The sequence below is a fragment of the Asparagus officinalis genome, chromosome 1 (assembly GCF_001876935.1).
Source record: "Asparagus officinalis chromosome 1, Aspof.V1, whole genome shotgun sequence".
Classification (NCBI taxonomy): domain Eukaryota; kingdom Viridiplantae; phylum Streptophyta; class Magnoliopsida; order Asparagales; family Asparagaceae; genus Asparagus; species Asparagus officinalis.
In genome coordinates, this window is record NC_033794.1 from 101,482,097 (window position 1) to 101,505,783 (window position 23,687).

The following is a 23,687-nucleotide window of genomic DNA, read 5'->3' on the forward strand; positions in this document are numbered from 1 at the left end:
GCTTTCCAATGTCCATCATCTCTACAAAAAGCATACTGATTCCAACCAACTGCATGATGCCCCCCTCTAGACTGCGACCTCCTACCACGGTTTGGACTTCTACCTCTTGCAACCAATGCCCCTGCAACCGGCTCAATGGAAGTCTCCTTGTCCTTCTTACGAAATTGATAATTCACAAGAGCTGCGGTAACCTCACTATACGAAAGAGATGCCTTCCCATTAATAAGAGTGAGGACGAAGGTCTCATATTCCTCGTCGGGCAAGGAACTCAATAACAACAATGCATTGTCTTCATCTTCAACTATATTCATGTGATCACTAATGGATGTCCCCTTCTTCAATTGGAAGCGATAAAGTCTCCTCTTCAAATGCAAACGATTTTCGACACTCTTTGTCAAATATTTGCCCTCTAGGACCTCCCAAATCTTCTTTGCCGAAGTTTCATTCATCACATCATATTTAAGGTCTTGGGTAAGGCAAGACCTAATCACACCACACGCCGTTCTATTCATTTTATTCCAAACCTTTTCATCCATGTTGTCCGGTTTCCCGTCCAACTCCAACGTATCTTTCAGATTTTGCGCATTTAGCGTATCCATGACTTCACATCGCCAAAGTCCAAAATTATTTGTGCCGTTAAACTTTTCCACATCTATTTTTATAGAATGTATATTCAAACTTTGAACGGCCTTCACACTAGAAGAACCCTCCCCACTTTTATCTTTTTCGGCCATATATCTCAAAGCACCCAAACTATTACGGAACAAATAGGAAATAGATCCAACTTGAAAAAGATAGAAACTTTACTACAAAGATCCAATCTTTATCACCAATCGAAGCTCTAGATGAACTTCCCAACTGATCTACACCTCCAAAAAGCCCAAGCGTTGCCCGGAGCTCTGATACCAATTGTTGGGGAGAAACCCCTATGCCGAGATCCAACCAAATAGCCGAAAGAGATAAACCAACACACCAACATTAACACAAACACAATCAACACCAGATTTTACGTGGTTCGGCGAGATGCCTACGTCCACGGGGCAAGGAGGGGGGAATTTTCACTATTAGAAATCAAAGGGATACAACTAGAGTTACAAATCTCTCATAAACCCTTAACAAATCAACTCTCAATCTCTCCAATTGCTCCTAGAATAGAAGCCCAAAGAAAACTCCTTTCAACAGCTCAAAACATTTGCCTTACAAACCCTAGAATCGAGTTTGGGTATTTATAGAAAACCCAAACGAAACGGGTCTGGAAACAGACCCAGCCCAAAACTCACTGCGGCGCTCGACCGTGGGGGTCGACCGCGATCCATCGTGGTCGAAACGCGGTCGACCGTCGCGGTCGACCGCCAATCTGTCTACCTGAATCCTGCCATTTCTACACTTTTTTCTTTTTTAATCAAGAAGAATTCATCTTCCTTACCAAAAAAAAAATGTTAGACAACTGAGTGCCCATTCTCAGTTAAAATAACGACCAGTCATCACCTTTATCTGTCTCAATCCATTTGTTTCTAATCTCCTCCACCAACTACATCTTTCGTTGCATTCACCACAAAAAAAAAATGCAAACTCGCTCTTGCGCTGTTTGCAGCTTAATGAAATGCAGGTAGGATACATACATGTTTAGATGCCTATTAATACGACTAAGAAAAGTGTGACCTCATCTAGCACCCACTACTAAATAATGAGGCATCCTAGACGGAAAATTCCGTCTAGGATACCTAGAATTCCGTCTAGAATGCGTATTCTAGACGGAATTCCGTCTAGAATACGCATCTAGTATGTTTCCGTCTAGGATGTAGTATTCTAGACGGATTATTCTAGACAGAATTACAAACCGTCTAGAATACATCCTAGAGGGATTATTCTAGACGAAAATTCCGTCTAGAATACTACATCCTAGACGGAATTTCCGTCTAGGATAGTCATCCTAGACGGAATTTCGTCTAGGATGTTTTTAAAAATTTTTAATTTTTTTAATTTAAAAAAAAAAAAACAAGTATCCTAAACGGAATTTGAGCATCCTAGAAGGAATTTCCGTCTAGGATGCTCTGCTACAGTAGTTTTTTTTTTTTTTTTTTTTTTTCAAAATGTTAAAGTATTTTTTTTTTTTTTTTTTTTTTTGCAGAATCAACAAAAAATTATTTACAATTTTTTTTTAATACAAACTTTATATTCATTGAACAACAATATTTATGTATATTCATTGTACACAATATTGAACAACAAAAAATACATTCACCAAAATAGTAGAGAGATACATAAATTGTTTATAAACTTTTACATAAATTATTTACAATGGCTATGACACTGCAGAAGCTTCTTCAACTCCTTCCCTATACATTTACTCAAGCCCTCTTCTTCACCTTCTTCCTCATCATCCTGAGTGTAACATAAGAACACAAGCAATGCATCAATATATGTACAAACTGATCCATAAAAAAGACTCTTTATAAAAGATGGTGATTTTCTAAGAAGTAAGAGGATTTTAAGATGTAAGAGGAAAGACAAAGAACTAAGAGGATTTTAACAATGATGATGAATCAAGAAATAAGTATGAGCAATTACCTTGACAACAAGAAGTGGATATGTCACAAGAGTAGCTCCCAGTTTCGCAACGGCTCCGAGAAGAAAAATCTGAACAATGTCTCACTAATTAGAAAAATAATAATTTTACAACGTCTACCAAAAGAATGATAATAACTTTGACCACTAAATTAAAATATACGGGAACTCAAAGAGTATCCATGTCAGGAGTTTATATGCATAGCAGTTGTCATAACGACATAACTGGGATGGAAATCAACTATCTATCCGATGATCATGTACAAAATCGCAGTGATAACCAAGAACTGGCAGGCTAAATGATTGAAGATATTAATCCTTCTGATGCGGTAATGATTGAAGACCCGTGTTCAATTTGATCAAAAAGCAGAGGCTGAGTTTGATACTAAGGGTGACTTTAAAGTCTCCAATATTCTTATTTCCTCTAGCAGGTATTCATAGTCTGCTCATCCACATCAGCAGACTCAATTGCAGGATAATAATCATGGGTATCATGATTTTCGTGAGAAGGATTTGAAAGCTCTACTGCATTTTCACTGGGGAAAGGAATCATATCTATAGAAAAATCCTCATACATAGCTGCATTTGTTTCCTTCCGCAGAGAAATAGTTAACCAAATATAGTCAGAACTTCAGATGTCTCCAAAGAAATTTTAATTAATGCATACATGTTTTGCAAAAAATCTGACCTTTAATTATGAGTTTATGATACTATCTGCATTACAATGTTAATGTAAAATTACAACTTCTAAACAAATTCATATTTAACCTGGGCATTCTCAATCAAAAAGAATTCATGAACTAAACAAATAACATGGGTTGCAGGGTTCAAAGGTCTGCTTCTAACTTGGTCTTGTTGGCTATAATTATCGTATCATGGCTACTATAAAAAGGATTTGAGCCATCTACTGCATCAACTTGGACCAATCTGATATTTTTGGTGTTAGAATAATGTCTTTCAAATTAATACTAGGAGTTTGTAACAACTTCAAATAGCAATAAGAAACTAAAAAAGAAGCAAATTTATATTATACCAAGTTGGGAAAGACAAATATTATTAAAAGGGACATAAATAAGAAAACCATAAGTTAAGTAAGGTTACAAGCCTAAAAGTAAATTGCCTTGTGTTGAAAGGGAAGTGTTTCATATAAACAAAGGATTCTCAGAAATATCTTCATGAAATTAATCCTGATTCTAGGCTATGAGTAAAATTGCATATATGATATCAATCATTATAGACCATGGTCCCTAGGTGAACAAAAGACATTTAGTTATTACCAGATATTTCACAAACACCATTGATGCATCCCAAACAGTGGTGCCAAGATGCTTGGAATTTGGGTCCTGCACTATGGCAAACTGAGCAATGAGAGTATGCTTTAACATAGTTATTGAGCAAACAGAGTTCAGTTTCTAGAAACATAAAGTGTAAAGAATTTAATACCTGTATTTTAAAAGTATCCTTTCATGAAAGAAAAAAAAAACATTCAGCAAAATAATGTTGCAATTGCTATATGAACTTTAGCCCCACTTTGAGACATTTTTTCTTTTTCTTTTAAACAAGAAACTAAGCAGAGGCAGATTAACTGAAGTTAATGGCTAAATTTGAAATTTAACTGACTACTATCAGATAGATGGTAGCATGAAATTTTCCAGTAGTAATATGATCACTTGATATTCCTCATCAAAGAAATTATAATGACAACCCAACAAAGCCCATATCTCAATATTTATCAAAACACAACACATACTGGATCTAACAATTGCTGGCATTGTTTAGCATTTATCAATCAATTTCAAACAAACACATTGTGACTTGATTCCAGAATCCACGCTCTGCAACTTAAAAAAACCCAAATTTTAGGGTTAGGGTTAGGATTTGGTACCTCTAGAGACGGCGGCTGAGAGAATGAGAAATTGACCTTGGACTAGATCGCAAGCCTGACGTCATCGGGATCCATGACGGGTTTTCCCGCGTGATCGGAGTAGACTTGGGCGTCGGTGAGGACGTCGACGACGTAGCGGTAGCAGAGCTTGAGGAACTGGTGGACGACATGTGGCTCGTACTCGACACGTGGCTCGTCGGAGGAGCTCTCTGAACACACGCGCGTCACGTGGCTCGTCGGAGTCCGAGGTGGTGGTCCCGGCGACCCCGCCGTCGCTGCTGGGTTCTGGTTCCATTGTTTTGAGGAGGGAGAAGGAGAGGAAGGGGAGGCGGTGGAGGGAGGAGTCTGGGGTGAGGTTGAGGATGGAGAGGGAGAGGAGGGGGAGGCGGTGGAGGGAGGAGCAGGAGCTTGGAGTTGAAGATTTGGGGGATGAGGCGGGGTGTTCCTGAAAATTTAGATTTTAGGGACGAAAATTCCGATTTTGGGGGGAAAGGAGGGCGGTGGGGTTTTGACGGGCTTATTTTTTTTAAATGGTCAGTTATTCTAGACGGAAATTTCCGTCTAGGATGTATTCTAGACGGAAATTTCCGTCTAGAATACCTGTTTATTTTTTAAAAAAAAATAATAATAAAAGAACCGTCTAGGATACTATTCTAGACGGATTTTTCCGTCTAGAATGTTTTATTCTAGACGGAATATTCTAGACGGAAAATTTCCGTCTAGTTTAATACATTCTAGACGGAAAAAATTCCGTCTAGAATATTCCGTCTAGAATACGTGATTTTCTACTAGTGACCATAACATCCCTTAAACCAAAAGCATACCAATTTGTTCAGTCTGTAGAATACAGAACTTCATACATACTGCAAAACAAACTCAACAGTAATTGCATAAACATTTCATTTGTCTAAACTTTTGCAGTTTAACGTGAGGTTACAATTTTCAAGGGGAAAATATAGTTCTAACGCGAAAAACAACACAAAAGCATAAACACAGTAAATAGAGAAAACAAGCAACTACGTGAAACAGCCCCCACTATGTTGGTTCTAAAACATTATCCATATTTCAACTAATTTTTATTCTAAAACCCACACCGGAGAAAGAAGCAGATCACCCGATTCTGGGTCCACCATTTAAAATGTACAAAATAAAATGTAGGATCTAGTCCAACATTTAAAAGTTTGAATTCTAAACATTACCTTGACCATATGTTTATAGGAATACAAATTCATTCAAAACCACCGCTATAGGCATAGGATGGCTTGCCCCCTGAATATAATAGTTAAATTCCTAAGCTAACCTTTTACTGGCTCATGCATGGTATAGATCACCATGCACTATTGTGTGCAGGTGTTCTGATAAAAAATTTACTCTTTTTATAGCTACTAACTACAACTGAGTACAGATGACAAGAAGCCCGAGAGAATTGTCTACACATCTTATAGCAAAGAAAATTGTAGTTTGCGCTTTTTATGCTTGCTTCACAAAGAAAGATACAATGCTATCAAAATCTAAGTTCACATTTGAAACAACAGAACTCATTCCAAGGTACATCCATATTAGATTACTTCAATTGCGATTAAAATCTTTAAAAGATTATTGTGGACTTCAGTAATATCTTCCCTTAAAAACAAGCTTCAATATTTAAGAGATTCCAAAAAAATCAGCATCATCTGTGACTCCTAGTTCAGATGACAGCGTCCATATATAAGATGCATTTTTATTAAGATTCAATTTTGTATTGGCCAAGTATAATATGACCTCATCATGAATGGATGTGCGAAAAGTACACAAGAGATTACACTATCTTCTCATCCTTCTTTATTCTTCGCTCCACAATATAGTATTTGAATACCATCTAACTTGGTAGAACTTTTATCTTTGATACTATTACTACATTGTGGCACAAGTAGGTGTGGGCAGCGGGCTGAGCTAGCTGGTCCCACTAACTGGCCCATGCAGACCCAATGGTGGAGAAAGGAAGCTTGTGGCTGGCAATAGGTCCAGCGGGTGGACTTTGGTTGCTTGCTCCCGGGACGAAAGCTCAACGCAACCTATTCGCGAGACTGGGAACAAGCGAGACGGACCATGGCACGGGGTAGCACAGGAACTAGTCTAAGGCTTAGTCTTCCCTACGTCAGTGTCTCCTTTAGGTGTTTTACTTACTAACCTTGAAGTAAGGACTTTCCTTACTAACCTTGAAGTAAGGACTATGCTTCTCAAAGCTATGAGGTACGGTAAGCATTCCTTGGGAAAACGCTAGGCACCTCTTGCCACCATGTTTCTTTATTACCACGGTCAACCCCTAAGTCATAATGTCTCAAAACGAATAGAGAAACATTTCTTTTTTCCTTCGTCTCAAATTTCATGACAAACTCTACTCTATCTCTCCAACAAAAAAAGGGGCCAGCACCCCAGTTGTACACTCCCTTTATTCTACGAACCCTTGTTGATTCTAAACTTTGTTCGCGAAGGAATTGGACTTTTGACATGTCAACCCTTTTTAATGCGCCATTTGACCTAAGAAGGAAAATGAGCATTGCTCTTCTGGGTGTTGGGCACAAGGCGCTCCCATGGTTTGCGAGAAGGTAAAAGCACTAATCTTTTGCTGCATCTGGAACGAGATGATAAAGAGATAGCTCCGTCTAACCGTTATTCATTGATAGATAGAGCTCTTGGTAAAAAAAATTTGCTTATATAATAATCTTATTGTTTAACACTTAAAACTTATGTTTAAATAAGAAAATAACAATTTGATGAATATGAAATAGAAAATAAATTTGTTAATAGTTTTATTAATAATTTTTAGAATTAGCTACTTATGTGAAGACTCTCAAACTATGCAGCTCTTTAATTGTTTATGCTCAAATTTTAAATTTACAAAATATATAAGTTCTTGCTCAAACTATTATAAGATTCAAGGAGAACAATAATGGTAAACAAATTTGTCCTATTGGGATGAGTGGGTTACCTCGCCCACAAGCGAACCCAGCTCGCTCGCTTGGCCGAGCGGGTTACTTGCCCGCATGTGCCTGATGCCAACTAAGCTCGACCCATGACACGCTCTGCTGACAGGCAAAGACTAGCTTATCCACAGTGGACAGGGCCTAGATGCAAGCAAACTGGTCTGCATGTTGTCTCAGCCCAGTCCCACCTCTAGGTACAAGTCTTGAGGGAAAGATGGACTAGATGGATAACATACTATTTGAAAATGGCCACACCTCTGATAAAACTAAAGGGACTTGGTAGGACAATCAACTGTTAATTGATTGGTCATACATTCGAAATATATTAGGGGAATCACACATCAAATACAAGTCCCTATGGAATTCCTCTCCTTCTACGTCTTTAGTGCTACCAATGTCATCACCAAACCCATATCCTTAGCCTGTCCAAGTCTCATCTTTGACGCTACTAATGTCATCACCAAACCCATACCCTTAGAACCCTTGGTAGTTCAAAAAAACAATTGTTTAGAAGTTAGATGGTTTTTTCTTCCATTTTCACCCTTTGTTATTCAGTTTATTTTCAGTTTTAACTTCTCAGACATCTTAATTAGATCTTATTTTAGCTTGGATTCAAGGGTATTTTAGGGAGGCCATGTCAAATTTCATCATTTACTGTTTATCTATTTATTTCCCATTTTGCTCCTTGATTATCGTTTATCTCTTCTTAGGCTTCGAGGGTAGTTTAGGAAGGCAGTGACCAAATATTTAAGATTTCTTTCCCTTGTTCCACTTTTTCCTATGTAAGGTTTTAAATATCGGGTGTTGAGAAATATTTGATGGCCAAATTCATATCAGATTGTGGATATTGGGGAAATATCGGGGATATGGGGTAAATATCGGAATACCATAACGGATGTTTGCATATATAGTATAATGCACTAAAATGTAATCTCAACATACTTAATGAAACCTAAGCATACAAAATGTAAATAATATACGTTTAGGATCACTAATCAACCATGTAAAACAATAAAGAATACAAATCAAATGTTGCAACATTTTGTTCTGATTTTTTAGGCCAATTTGTCACTTGATATGATAGGAAAATCACGATATCTCGCCTAAAAATTACCAAATGCAGTATATTATTTTGCAACAAGCCATATAAAAGGATATATTGATCAACATATCAACTAATATATCGGCCATATCGGTGATATATTGCACAAAATATATAAAAAGCGGTAAAGGATATTTAAAAACCATATCAGTTGCGGCAAGCCCTATGAAAGGATATATCAGGGGATGTATCGGGCAATGTTGAAGATATTTAAAACAATGGTCATATGTTCACTGTGGTTACAGGTTTCCTCATGACGCAATAGGAGCAACCAGAGGAATGGATTTTTGTACTCGATTGGTGAGGTGTGCAATGAGATTGTACTTGAAATTGGATTTTTATTGATTTGATTTTTGCCATGTTGATAAGAAGAAAAGTGGGTTGGTGGATAGTTGAGATCAGAAGGGATCTGAGAATTTGTTTGGAGTTCAGATTTCGATAGAAAAAGAAATACACGTTGTTAGATTTTATTATATTGTTTTCCTTCTTGTCTTAAAAAAACCGGCAAAACCACATTTTCCTTTCTCAATCAACATTATTATTACTATTCCCTCACTTACATCCATTCCCTCGACTATGCATATGCCTCTTTCTTCAATAAGGGTGATAACATGGAAATAGTCATTTGAAACAAAGGGTATGACAATGGGTGAGGGAGGATGTGTGATTGGTTGAGATCTATTTGAGAGATGATGCAAGCTATAAAAAGGGGAAGAGGACAAGTGATTGGGCACAAATTCTCTTTCTTTAGTAGCAAGACCAAACAACAAGGATAAACAAGTGTTTACTACTACAAAAGATGTATAACATTTAACTTTACATTAGTTTTACCAAGACGATCAATTCTATATTTCATAAAGGTGAAAAATATTAGTTATTATCATTTATCATGCATAGTCCATGATGTTTTGATGAATTAAAATACTTTAAGATTCTCCTAGGTCATAGCAAGTTTACAGCATGATAACAATGGCAGATCAAATATTTTTTACTGAATCAACAATATAATGTAATTCTTGATAGCATGTCTATTAAAATGAAGTCTCAATTCACCATAGTTAATGATGTGAATAGTGCTTTTTTGATATAGACTACATAACCGTTGTTATTCACACTGGTGTGATCGAAGGAACAACTGATAAACTAACAATCGGCAATGTTATAGCATAACTGTGGGTGGAAAAGTCAAGAGGGCTAAAGCTAGCTATTAAACTATGAACTTGGTTATTAGTCAACGTAATTGCTTAGAAATCATCACCATATCAATGGTGTAACCGTTTGAAGCTCTATATTACATGTATAAGTAACTAATACATTAATCCAAACTTATACTTTAGGCTACATCTTGCTATAGAAATTAGGCTTGAGTAGGATGTAATCATTACTTGAGTATTATCTTGAAATTACTCAACTAACCACCTCTTTTTAGAAGAAACCTCTCCTAATGTTGACTAGAACTGTACATGCAACAATCAAAGCAAAATCTAGCATAAATTTTATAACACCTACCACTATGTCTCATAATCCAAACAACTACAGTCAGCATGAATCGCTATTAAAAGTAACACCTTAATCATTCTCTTCAAACAAGGTATAAGAGTATCAATCCAATAAGGGTCGATATCCTTGATAAGTCCCAAAAACCACCAAAAGCAATACATACATAAAGTAAATCCAAAAGATAAAATCTAAAAAAAGAAAAAAATCGCTGCAACTGAGTGGAGTGTACTGAACTTTAAGATTTCTCTAATAGAATAACAAAGATTAGATTATGAAAAATTGTACTGTTATGCTCATTAAATTATATTCTCCCATAGTATTGCAAGTGTGGGCGAAGTTAACTTGCGTGGAAAGATGTATCTTTAAATAGATCAATTCTTAGTCACTCGAAGAAATTCTGCACAAAATGGAGGTGCTGACCAATTGGTAGAGTTGACAAATATTTTTCATTTCTGGTTTTCTTGCAAAGTGCATAGGCTTGAAGGAAAATATCAGCAACAATCTTTTCAACTTAGGGTGTGTGGGCAACACACTATTTCACAATACTCTAAATCATATTAAAATTCACGTTGTGTTTATTCAAGATACTTTTCTGGTATGTATTAAATGTTGTTACATATTTACAAAAAAGTTCAAACATGGTTAGTTTATATAGATTAAATGTGTGTGTGTGTAATGAAAAGCTATAGACTTCACTTTCTTGGTGGTTTCTATTAGTATTAGTGGATTGGTGACACCTAAAAACTTATATCATTAGATATCATTGGTTAGTGGTCCCATTATAGGAATGGAAGATTCAATAGAGACTAAGACTCGGATTGAAGAGGATGTAGAATATTCCTCAAATGTCATGAGCTATGGGAGCCCGATTCTGAGGATTTGGTGTACTCCTCAGAGGAGACAGGTCCTAACGTGATTTTGACCGACCGTCAAAAGTTAGACTATTCAGATATGAATTTAACAAACTCTTTTGTGGATGAGAATATGTCTAATAATTGGTTTGATTACAACCTACACATATGATGAGTTTTATATGTGGGGTACTGAAGACTTTGATCCTTACCCTAATCATATAGTTGAGAATGAAGTTGGGGAACAAATAGCAAACATAATGATCTAGAGGACATTGGGATTTATTTGGATGAATGGTGGACTAATTGGACTTCAAATGATGCTTGAGATATGCGGGACATAGAGCCAAAGGAGGGGTTCATAAAGCTAGAGGAGCAGGGCATAAAAGATATAGAACCCATAGAAATTGATTCAGAATCGAAATCTGAAGAGATCAAATAGATAGAAATTGACTCAAAATCCCTTTCTGAAGAGATCAAACCGATAGAGATTGACTAGAATTAGAACCGGAAGAGATTAACAAATAGAGATTGACTCGGAAGCGGAATCTAAAGAGGCTGAACTAATAGAGATTGGCTTGGAGTCGACATCTAGTACTAGCGGTTGCATTTGAGTAATGTACGGAAACCATACTAGATTTATGTTGGCTTTTTGGATGTACATATTTTTAAGAGAAAATGATCTAAATTTCAAGGGTATCTATGACTTGACCTTATGTATAAATTTGCTAAGTTAATGAAAAATAAGTAAGACTATGATGTCTCTTCTGATCATGCTTTCCTTTATCACTACACTTACACAATTATGAGTTTTGTAACAAAAGTTCGGTAAATAATTTGGTTTCACACAAAATATTAGCACATGTTTGAATTATAGACATGGTAAGACAAACATCAAATTCATTTTCCATATCCATTATTTTCCTTATATGATCTGATATTTTTAAAGTATGCAGTGAAGATGATGTAGACCAAACATTTTGATGCTTAACACCTTCCCATGTTAGTGCATTCTTAAATTTTTTGTAAAAAGTTTTGTTTTAGAGAGAAACATACATGAAAGTTTGATATAGAGATACTTTAAGAATGGACAAAAAACTAAAGTTATGTGTTGAGGAATAAAGAAAAATCAGTTGATATGTTCAAAAAGTCTTCTATTTATGTTCTGTTTTAGGCAACACTTGAAGTTGAGATAATTAGCAATAATCGTCCAAGAGTTTGTATTAAGTGGTTAGAAGATTCTATCTAGAATGAGTTTGGACTATTCTACATAAGTTTCAGCTTAAATAGTCAATAACTACTAAAATTATATTTACCTAAGAACACAACTTTGAGCGTAGTTTTTTGGGTAAATTTTAGAACATGAATGATAATTAATTCAAAGGTGGAGTCTACATTCATAAGCAATGTTGAAAATAGCGATAACGCATAGCGTAACGCTTACCTCCGGTTAACGTAAAACACAAAATAGCGTAACTCTTAACGTAAGTTAAATAATTTATTATTATTTAAATATTTTATAGATACATAACATTCAAAATAAAAAAATATGAATAATCATCGCAATTCTCAAACATATCATCATAAAAATACTATCACAAATCAATATATCATCACAATTTTACAACAAAATCAACCTTGTTTGCCTTAACAATCAATCTAAAAGTATAAAATACTTCAAGTTCGAAACCAAATCATAGAGTTTTAACAAAACAAGCATTTCTAAGTCATAAGTTTTAATAAATCCTACAAAATGAGTTGAAGGAAGAACAGAAGAAGACGGAAGAATCCGAGGAAATGTGTTTTTTTATCTGGAGGCTCTGGAGGCAATGGCAGCAGGTCCTTTAGGGTTTTAGGCTTGAATTTAACTTATGAAAAGTGGGCTCCACCCACTTAAACTCAATCACAGCCATTGAATCATTTAAAAAGCAATCACAGCCATTGAACAATATAACTTAAGCTACAAAGCGCCACGACGACGCATTACATAGCGTATGCTATGGGTAAAATAGCGCACGTTATATTGTCTGTGCGCTATTTTCCAACGCTATGTGGCAGTAGGGCAACGCTAACGCTATGCACTATTTTGCGCTACAGAACGTGCTATTTTCTACACTGTTCATAAGTTGTGGTATTTGAATTAGTAGAAGTTCATATATGATCAAATTGTGTTATATGCACCTGATAGCTTCTCTTTTGATGCAAATTTAATTTTTGTTTTAATCTTTGACTATGAATAGGTTGATTAAGTTCTTTTAGTTTGTCTTTCAAGGTTATTTTGTGTGGTTAAGACAATGTCGGAGTTAAATTCCGTTCTCTGATATGAACTCAATATACCATCTTTTCTTGTTTTACCTCTTTAGATCCTTGAACTTAAGATTTTGTTCCTAGTTACAAGTTTATGCAGAATAAACACCCCCTCTCGCCTCCACCAATCACCCTCTATGCTGACTCCTATTGAACCAGTACAACAACATTGACTCCCAAGCATTCTTATGACTACACTTAAGTCTAATTAGCCCTTAACAACTCCAATCAGATCTGCTGAATGCAACCAGAGGTCTCTACCTAGTTTTAACTGGATCTAATTACTTTGTGCCTAATTATCCATTGGTTTATTCTCTGGTTATTGTTGTTAGTTGTACTCAGGTGCATAGGTATCGAACTCCAGACATCAAGGCAATTGTTTCCTCATATCTGTGTTAGATTCTCATTCCTCTATAGGAGAACCCATCAGCTTCAAGCCCTATCCAAATTTGTTATAGTTTGGTGTGAATTCTTCACTTCTCAGGTGTCTTCTGATCATCTCTTTAAATTCAACCATTAATTCCTAATCTCTATAAGATTGTGGTAGAGTTATTAATTATAATTGATTATGTTATATGTTGCATATCAGTGTTTGATTACTCATTATATCCATCAGTAGGATTGCACACATAGTAGGATTTGATCATTAGAGACTTGCATCCTCATCTAGTGCATGCACATAGAGGATTTGTAGACTGTTACATTGTGTGATTGATTATTCATATTTACATAAGTGTTTCCCTTTGGCCTATCCTGTGTCACTAAGGTTTAGTCCCAAATCGGAAACTATAGAAAGAAAACGTGAGTTTAAATAGTGAAAGCCAAGAATTCATCAGTAATATAAATTAGCTTTTTTGCTGTGAACTAAGCTAAACAACGAGTTGCACTAAGTAGGTCATGTGGCTCACATCGGAATAATAAGCTTGCGGTCCAAGGCATGACAAAGTGTCGGAGCCTTAGGATATTCATTTAGGGCCTTTTAAGGAACTCTAGCATAACATAATTAGGTTAGATCAACGTCATTGTATCGATCAAATGCTAAGTAAATAATACACATAAATAGTGAGACCTTCTATAGTATAGCTCCAGTAATATTTATAGAGACTTGTCACTTTAGTACTTTTAGTATTGTCTTAGCACCTCCATATTTATTGTTTTTTTTTTTTTACTGATCAATGGTCCCCATTGTAGGAATGGCATATTTGACAGACTCGAGTGATATAGATACCTAGTCAACTCCATGGATTTAGTCCATATGCAGTGGCAGTGTTGTCCAGAGGATAGGGAGTACGAGTTTGATGAGATTCATCATAGATTATTCTAGCTGACCGTTCTAAGCTAGACCCCTCTATAGAGGATGAGTCTAATGTCGAGGTCATTCTTTACACTCTTTAGAGGTAGACTCCTTCGATGAGGTTGACTCTGCTGATAGTCCAAGACCACATCCCTGCCCAGATTTGTCTAACTGGCTTGATTATGATTTGAGCCCATACAATGATTTTGATATATAAGGGACAGAGGCTTAGAGCCCTATCCTGATCATGTGTCGAGTCTGAGCATAGGCAATGGGGACCTAGTCCCCACAATATGGATGACCTGGACATTTCAGAGGAGTGGTGGGCTAATATTCAATAAATTGCTAAGATCTTTCTTTGCTCCTACCTTTAACTACAAATCTAATTGATGGTACTATTTGATACCAATTATCAACTTGTAGCTGGCATATAAATTAAAACTAGCATCATGAAAAGGAATGTTACTCTCAGAAAGTGCAACTAGAGAGTGCTCAACTTAGCTTGTCTACTTCATGTTGTCCTATCTTCCACAGTGAGTAACTACTGCAATTGACCATTAGTTACACATGCACTCTTTGGAGGTGTGAGGAGTAAACATGAGTAACGTATTGTTTAGTACGATGGAATAGCATTTCTACAAGAAAATTTTATGGAGGCTAGAACTTTTGGGCCAAAATGTATTTAGTTTGCCCCCCTCTATAGATGCAGCACAATGTAGTTTCTCATAAAACAATGCATCATGAGTAACTCTAGTTAAACACAAGTTCAAGTATTTATAAGTTGTCATCCATGCCACCAATTATATCTCAAATCATGTTTTATCAATGTGGTTGTCATCAAATCAACTTGATTCTGGACAAACTAAGTTGTTGAGTGTCAAAGTGAATCAAACATGAAACTCACTACATAATTGAACATCAGAGTAGACCCATAATCTGTTTCCCCTCAAAATATCAGCCATCAGGAGATTTCAATGTCACTTTCTAACACAATAAACCTAAAAAATGGTTATAAGATTTTGAAGTAGATCTGAACGAAGCAACGCAAAGCAACATGATACTGCAATTTAGTTGAGAGCAATCTTCCTCTTCCAAATTGGGTCAGTAATAGTTTGATAATATAATTTCGCATATAGTATGATAAATAAGACCCTATGCTTGGCAGAAAGTACCAACTCGTTGTATCATTTTCTTTCAGTCAATTCCTATGTGGTCAGTGCTATACACATTTGACATTTGTGAGCTGGTATCAACTTCAATGTACTTCTAATTGCACATCTTTGCAAAACACAGCTCTCAGTATCCTTTTCATCCATATTCTCTTATAAAGTCGTCAACTAACTGGTTTTTTTCTATTTAACTACATTTCACTAACATTTCCATTTTGAGGGGCTATGAGCATATGGAGTCTACCCAAAATTCTGCTACAGATACAATTTACTAAATGTTGAGAATAATGTAATGCTCGTTTCTCAATGGACAAGTCATTGCCCCAAATCATGGTCTCCAATGAACAATAATCCAAGTTCTTCAAACAACACAATTACGAGTAGAAACTTGATTACAGTCAGGTCTAGATCCATAATAATGATTACAAAAGTAAAGAGAATTCATAATATCCCTAGTCCTCTACAAAAAGTAGGTGAAGGTTTCAATATTGATGGGCAGTTCTTCAAACAACACAATTAGGAGTAGAAATTTGATAGTGCTTGGCCTAGGTCCATTAGTCTTACACAGCCACTACTAGGCCTGGGCTAAGATTTTATTGTTCATTTTTCCATGTATGACTTGTACTACATGTGTATGATACTGCACGGATTTTATAGTTAGTAGATCTTTTGTAGTAAATATAGAATCATGCTCTCTCTATATATTATTAAAAGAATGAAATGAAATATAGGTTTAGTTATAGTACAATTGATAGTTTAGCATGATCAGCTGTTTACGTATACATGTTGATGTGGGCATTTTCTCATATTTGCTTATCTACTAAAATGTTGTTACTTTAAGAAAGGTGTTAAAAATTATTAATTACCATTTTAGAATGTAACCTAGAATAAGTCACACCATGGCCCAAACCAGAGCCTTTTATTTTATACCATTGTCAGGTGATGTAATTCTATGCTAATGTCTGGCGTGATCAGATAATTAATTTAATTGTGTTAATAAGTAATTAAATGATGATGGTAGAAAGGTCTCGGGTGATATATATATAGCAGTTGGAGATGGTGGTGCATCAAAGGGGAAGAACACGTACCGAAGACGACCAAGGAAAGCACACCAACCCACAGCCTCTCTGAATCTACAGTGCAACCAAGTGCCCCATGTGAGAATAAGTAACGAAGATTTTCTGGCAAGTGCTTCAGGTTTTTTTTCCCAGAACAATTATCTTAGCTTTCATCTTTATCCAAGAAATGTGTCAATGATCTTCCACATTATGTTGATATAATACATATAGTTTCCTTTAGACGTTTCCTTTCATATCTTACGATATGTCATAGTAAGATTAGCATTCCCGGTACCCAGTAAGCTCATAAAGATTTACCATAAGGATCGCCATTATATTATTCAAAAGGTCACCATTTCAATTTTCAAAAATCTATACAAGTTCAATATGAGATACACCTTATAAATATTTCTGTGACATTTCTGTAATCAAACGATTCAAACGTCACTATTCATGAAGCAAGTGGAAGTACAAGCATTTCTTAAATATTAATTTTAGCAATTAAAGATTTCCAAACTAATTTGAATAATGCTGCATTGATCTAGCTTGAAAGTTTCAAACGAAAAAAAAAAAAAAGAAGAACGTGTTACCATTTCTAGGAGAATCCTCTATCAAGAACAGGCCGATCAACTACCAGTTTCCCCTTTCTTCGCCTCCTCAAAAAGTAAAAGCATAGCGCTGTCAAAAACTCAAACTTTCCTTTATTTTTTGGATGATAGAAATAATAATCAACTAGAAAGCAAATAATTCTGCAAGTCGCATTCAATTACAATTTCAAACCCTAGCGAGGCGAACGCCCAAAGCCGATCATCGCCGGCCATCGATCTTCCTCTGAACTCACGATCATCGCCGGCCAAATTCGAAGTAAACCTTGAAGGAGAAGCTGTAATTTTAGCTCAATCGCAGATGACAAAGAGGGGGTAAAAGGAGACCGTGACGAATTTGAGGGATTTAATTTAAAAAAATTGAAGTTGAAATTAGCGTTTTGTGTTACTAGGTGTGGGCTTATGTTCTGGGCTGAACCAGAGTATTTACTTCACAAACCCATTAGTCCGCTTCACGATGTGTCTAGGATTATTTGGGCTGGGCCAGAAAACCTGCAGCCCATCCTCCAGGTATAAACTTTTTATTTAGCCAACTACAACTATTTGTTTTAACACAGTTAGAATAACAATTTCGAATTCAGGCGACGGCTTATGCAGCTTTGGATATAAGTTGTAGTTACATTCATTTTTGAATGAGAAATGTGTCTAAGTTACAGCTCCGGTTACAAATAATCTTCAATAAAATCCTAAACGTGAAAAAGGAAGATAGACGCATAATCTTAAAATTTTCAAAGCTGCAGCTACGCTCGCATGAGTCAGTTTTTGGTCTGTCGTAGCCGCGACGTGCCAACTTGACCGAGGTTTGTTGGTGCGGTGAGCACGAGAGGGGATGCGCATTACAAGTCTTCAGTGGATCGATCATAATAATTTCGTTTTAAAGGTAATTAAAAGAAGTTTTCTGATTATAAAAGTTTCGATTGGCAACGCTGCTTCTTGAGCCACCTTTAGGCAATTTGACAGGTATATATAAAGTGCAAATATAATTATTCATGTTGTTGCCATTTCTCATTAATGATAAAAACACCGGAAAATATAAGAAGATATATATGAATCTATATCTCTAGCTAGGGACTGCAACTAGTGATCTAGAAGTTTTTTTGTTATTGCTGTTGGGGTATAATGTGATCAAACTTAATCAATTTTTTAGAAGATTGTCTACCATCACCGATTCAGCTATCTCTTTCTACGTACTGATTTAATTATTCCGTCTACTTATAATGTGATCAAACTACTGAAAGTCTAGGATCACAATATCTGCTAAAAAATTTTATAATGTGATCAAACTTATAATCTTTTATAATGTGATCAAAACTACTTATAATGTGATCAATTTTTTATAATGTGATCAAACTTAATTATTCCGTCTACTTATTTTATATTCAATAACTTATCTAACTACTGAAAGTCTAGGATCACAATATCTGCTGAAATTTTGAGGAAAAGGTATATACTGCACATATTAATGCAATCAGCGAGAACATTATTGTAAATCTCACTTAATTTAAGGCCTATTGCATTCATTCTACATGCATGTTTTTTCACAGAAAATTAAAAATAAAGACAAATAGAATAAACCTAAAAACTTTTAAGCAAACATATAGTACAATCTTATGAAAAAAAATCAACAATTTTAGAGGACAGGTAAAGATACAAGATCATGGAGTAACAGTTTCGGAGAAAATCTCACTTTCATCAAATTTAGAATTGTACCATGCATACATGAATGTTGCTTAATTTGTTCTTACTAGAAATTCAGCCGTTTAGATAGATTGCTGTGTTGCTAAGATAAGTTCTGAACATCTTCATTGCCAACTACGAACTACGAGGCAATAATTGGAATAACGCGATTTCGCTTCTTAGACAGTACGCATTCACACAATGAGGCATGTTCCCAATGATCGTGATGCTGTCACATTCAATCGAAGACTTGAATCGGTTGCGTAAATATGAAGTATCTGTGGTAAGTCACGATCACGATCGATAAAAGAAATAATTTTGGACCTAATTAAGCATAAATTATTGACAATGTATAACACTAGGAACTCGAATCAAAGATCAACGTTGACATGTTGTTCTGAATCACCAACTTCAGAAACAAGATATAACATTATTAGTCAAGGTTTATCACTACAGCAACATTTGGACAAATAAAATTTAATGAATCATGTGTTCTCTTTATTAATGTATCATGTGTTCTCTTTATTTTCTGTTTGATGAATATGCATTATGACTAAAACTTATGCATAGAACTCGATCTTATTATTCATGCATAGTTAATTTAAACCAACTTTAATTTGGTTTCGATCATATGTATTTCAGTTAAAGATGTTATTGCTTGAGAATCATACGTACGTGAATTATAGATCTGATAGAAGTTCCCACTAAATTTCTTTGTAAACCAAATTCCTCATACGTATAAATAGTAAAAATACAAATTTGCACACAAAGACTATAAATATCCCTTGGCAATTCTAGGAGAGGATCTTGGAAACCTTTGCTTTCAAGCAAAGGAGAGCACAACCCAAGGCAAACTAAACCCTATACAACATAAAACAATCTAGCAATTACTTCCTAAAGTAAAAATAATCTTCATCATTAGATCAATCAAAATTGGGCCAGAAACCCTAGATAGCTACCCGCCTCAAGTTAACTGTTTTGAGAACAAAATCATGGCGCTAGCTTGTCAAATCCTAGATTTCTTATGTTTTCTTGGAGGTCAGAAGTTGTCAAGGATGAATAAGGACTTGAGAATGATCAAAATGACTTGATACATACATATATGTAAGGCAAACTTAGGTTTTGTTTTTATCCAATGCGTGCATGTATTTAGCTCACTGCGCGGAGATCACGTGAGCATTCATGAGAGGGACATGTTGGGAAATTATATAAAAGAAGGTGAGCGTAAAGGAAATGAGATAATAGGAGAGGGACAAGGACACAGAAATATAGGCGAAGAAGAAGGGAAGGTTTAAGACTTGTTAAACTCTGCTCGGAGTCTGTAACTTTTTGAAGTTGAAAGCATTGTCTATTCATTGTTCACAAGAATCAAAGACTTGTCAAAGATCTAACCGTCCATTTCATAATTATCAACCGTATAAAATGCTACGACAGGGAACAATTTGTAAACCCCCTGTTGATTGGGAAAAAAAAAACAAACATGGAGAACTTCTTGCACAATTTTTTATATATAGGAAGAAGAGGGATAATTAGTAGCTTCTATACCGATCTCGATGCAAGTGTGTGGACTATAAGATAATTAAGAGAAGAGTCTGCATGATTTGGATTTATTTAGATAATTAGTCATATATAAATGTGTCAAATTAGTGCGTTCATTTAAATAATTAATCAAACTGTGGCTGAGGTTTATCTACCCATGGGTAAGTCGTACGTGTTTTTTACCCCACTCATAATTCAGGCAAACTGAATAGTCAAGAAGTTGCGGTTTCAGTTAGATGAAGGGGAAAGTATAGTATGTACATATGATCCTTACAGAAAGAGTAGTGACGTAAACAGAGATCAGTCGAGCTTTGTCAGGTAAAACTTTCAACCTCTATTTAAGCTTCATCTAATTATGATTAAGAAGACGAATTTACCAACATTTCCCCCCATCATAACGTACGTGTTGTATTTGATACGAGGTTTGTAAACTTTCAACCTCTATTTAGACTTCATCTAATGATTAATAAGAAGACAAATTACCTACATTTTCCCCATCATAATATGTTGTGTTGGATCAATGTGAGGGGAGTTTTTTCATTCATGTTTCCTCTTAAAAGCTAATGATCTAAAATAATCTACTAATTTTAGGATCAGTGTGAGGGGAGTATTTACATTCATGTTTCTGAATAATACATGTTCGGATCTCCAACGGTCGACCGCGAGGCAGGCACGGTCGACCGAAAACATGCACAAAAGCCTGGGTGGTTTCTGGACTTGGTGTGGTCGACCGCCGCAGTCGACCGCCAAACCCTGTAGTGGAATTTAGTTTCTGCCGATTGGTTACGGTCGACCGCAAGAATAACATGTAATGTTTCCTGAGTTCTGTCGTTGGTTTCAGTTGACCATCGCGGTCAACCGCGTGTTGTGCTGGGCCTTGGGCTTTGTTTCCTATTTGCTTTGCGATTGTGTTTTGGTATATATTAAAACACGATTTTCTAGGGTTCCAGATCAGAGAATAGAGAGTATTCTGAGCACTTTGAGAGGAAGAACTTGTAAACGAGTTGAGAGATATTTGGTTAGGGTTTGTTCAAGTGTTTGAGTCATTGTAACCCTTTTGTACTCTCCTCGAAATAGTAAAATCTTCCTATCTTCTCCCTGTGGACGTAGGCGAATTGTCGAATCATGCATATCTTTGTGTTTGCGATTGGTTTGTCGTATTTGTTTGGATTGTGCTCGAGTTTGGTTAGTTAATCTTCTCCCGTGGCTTGTGGACTCATTTGGTTGTCTAGCACGCTTCCGCACGGCGCGTGACAATTAGTATCAGAGCTCTAGGGTTTGAGATCTAGGGTTTTGGCATTGGATGAAGGAAGATTCATTATGAAAGCTTGGTTCTTGGAGTTCTAGGCTCCGGTGGAGATAGCGTTGCGGAGTTGTCGTTGAAGATTTTTCTTTCCTCGTGTGGTTAGGTGATCTATTTAGAATCCAATCTAGGGTTCAGTTGGGTAACTTCTAAATTCTATCAAATTTGAATTTTTCTCTATAATTTGGAGTTTGTGAGTATGGGTGAAGAAGTTGGTGAAAGCAACAAGATTGTGGCTATAGTTCAAGTTGGTTTTCAAAACACTAAAATTAGTGTGATTAAATATGATGGCAAGATCAATTTTGATTTGTGGATGAGTGACATACAGGATGCATTCAATGCTCAGAATTTGGAGGAGACCATCATGGTCCATGAGAGGCCACCAAAATATGAAGAGGCAATATGAGAAAAGATGAATAGGCACGCTTGTGGGGTGATCAAGTCTTGTTGGAACAGGAGCTAAAGTATAATGTTATTGGGATGACGTCTGCAATGATGTGGGAGATTCTCAATAATAAGTACCTTAAGAAGAGCATTGAGAACTGTTTGTACTTGCTACGAAGATTGTTCAGATTTTAGATGTCCAGTGGCACGTCACTAGCAGTTCATGTGAATAACTATACTAAGTTGTTGTCAGACTTGGCCAATGTGGATGAGAAGATTACGGATGAGTACAATGCCATTATTCTTTTGGGCTCCTTACCAGATAAGGAGTATGATACCTTCGTGCTTACATTATTGAACGGGAGATCTTCTATCTTATATAGTGAAGTTACTAATGCTTTGACAAACTATGATTTGAGAAGGAAGGACAAGGAGACTTCCTACGCTAGTACTTCAGGAGAGGACTTGTCGACGAGAGGTAGAAGCCTATATCCGAGAGGTGGTAATAAGAGCAGATCGATGTCTAGAGGTCATCACTAGTTAGCTAAGAACCAGTATGCGTTCTGCAAGAAACATGGACATCGAAAGAGAGGTTGTCTGAAGCTCAAGGAGAAGGAGAATGGAAAGAAGAAGGGCCTGAAGGTCAATGAGGTGAATATTACGAATGGTGATGATTTTGATGATTCGAGCTTTTCTCTGTTGATTACTCCGGAGATAAACCATGTGGATGCATCAGATTAGATATTTGATTCTGAAGCTACTTATCATGTGACTCCCAGGCGAGATTGGTTTGCATCATTTGAGAGACTCGATGGGGGTATTGTTATCATGAGAAATGATCAATCATGTGGTATTTGTAGGATAGGTGTTGTGAGGATTCAGATACACGATAGAGTAGTCCATGAATTAAAAGAAGTGAGATTTGTTCCTCAGCTAAAAAATAATTTTATTTCTGTTGGAGCTTTGGAGGCGAAGGGATTTAAGGTGACCTTTGAAAACGCAGTAGTAAATATTTCTAAGGGATCTTTGGTGGTGATGAAGGGAGTCCGCAATCGAAACTGTTTGTTGGAAAATTTGTAGTAAAAAGACAATGAAAGAAAATTGACTTGTATTCTCTCAAAATCAATTACAATTTGGATTTCCTGATTATAAAAGAGAGGAGAATAAATTTGATTCTCCCCTTTGTTTAATTCTGAGTTCTTCACGGTGGCGATGGAGTGCCTCCCTCGATTGCTCGCGTCGAGTTTGCTCTCCATTGACGATCCGAACGTCTTGATTCACGGTGGCAAGTTTTAAAGAACTCTGAACGAGTTGATAACTCTAAACGAGTTTGAAACTCTATGAAAGAGTTGATTTAAACCGAAAGTTCGGTTAATAAGCCAAGGATGAAGGAGCTCACGTGGCCGATCTCTAAAGCTCCAAGAACTTTTTTGCTACCAAGCCGAAAGACCAAAAAGAAGGCTGAATCCGAGAGCCAAA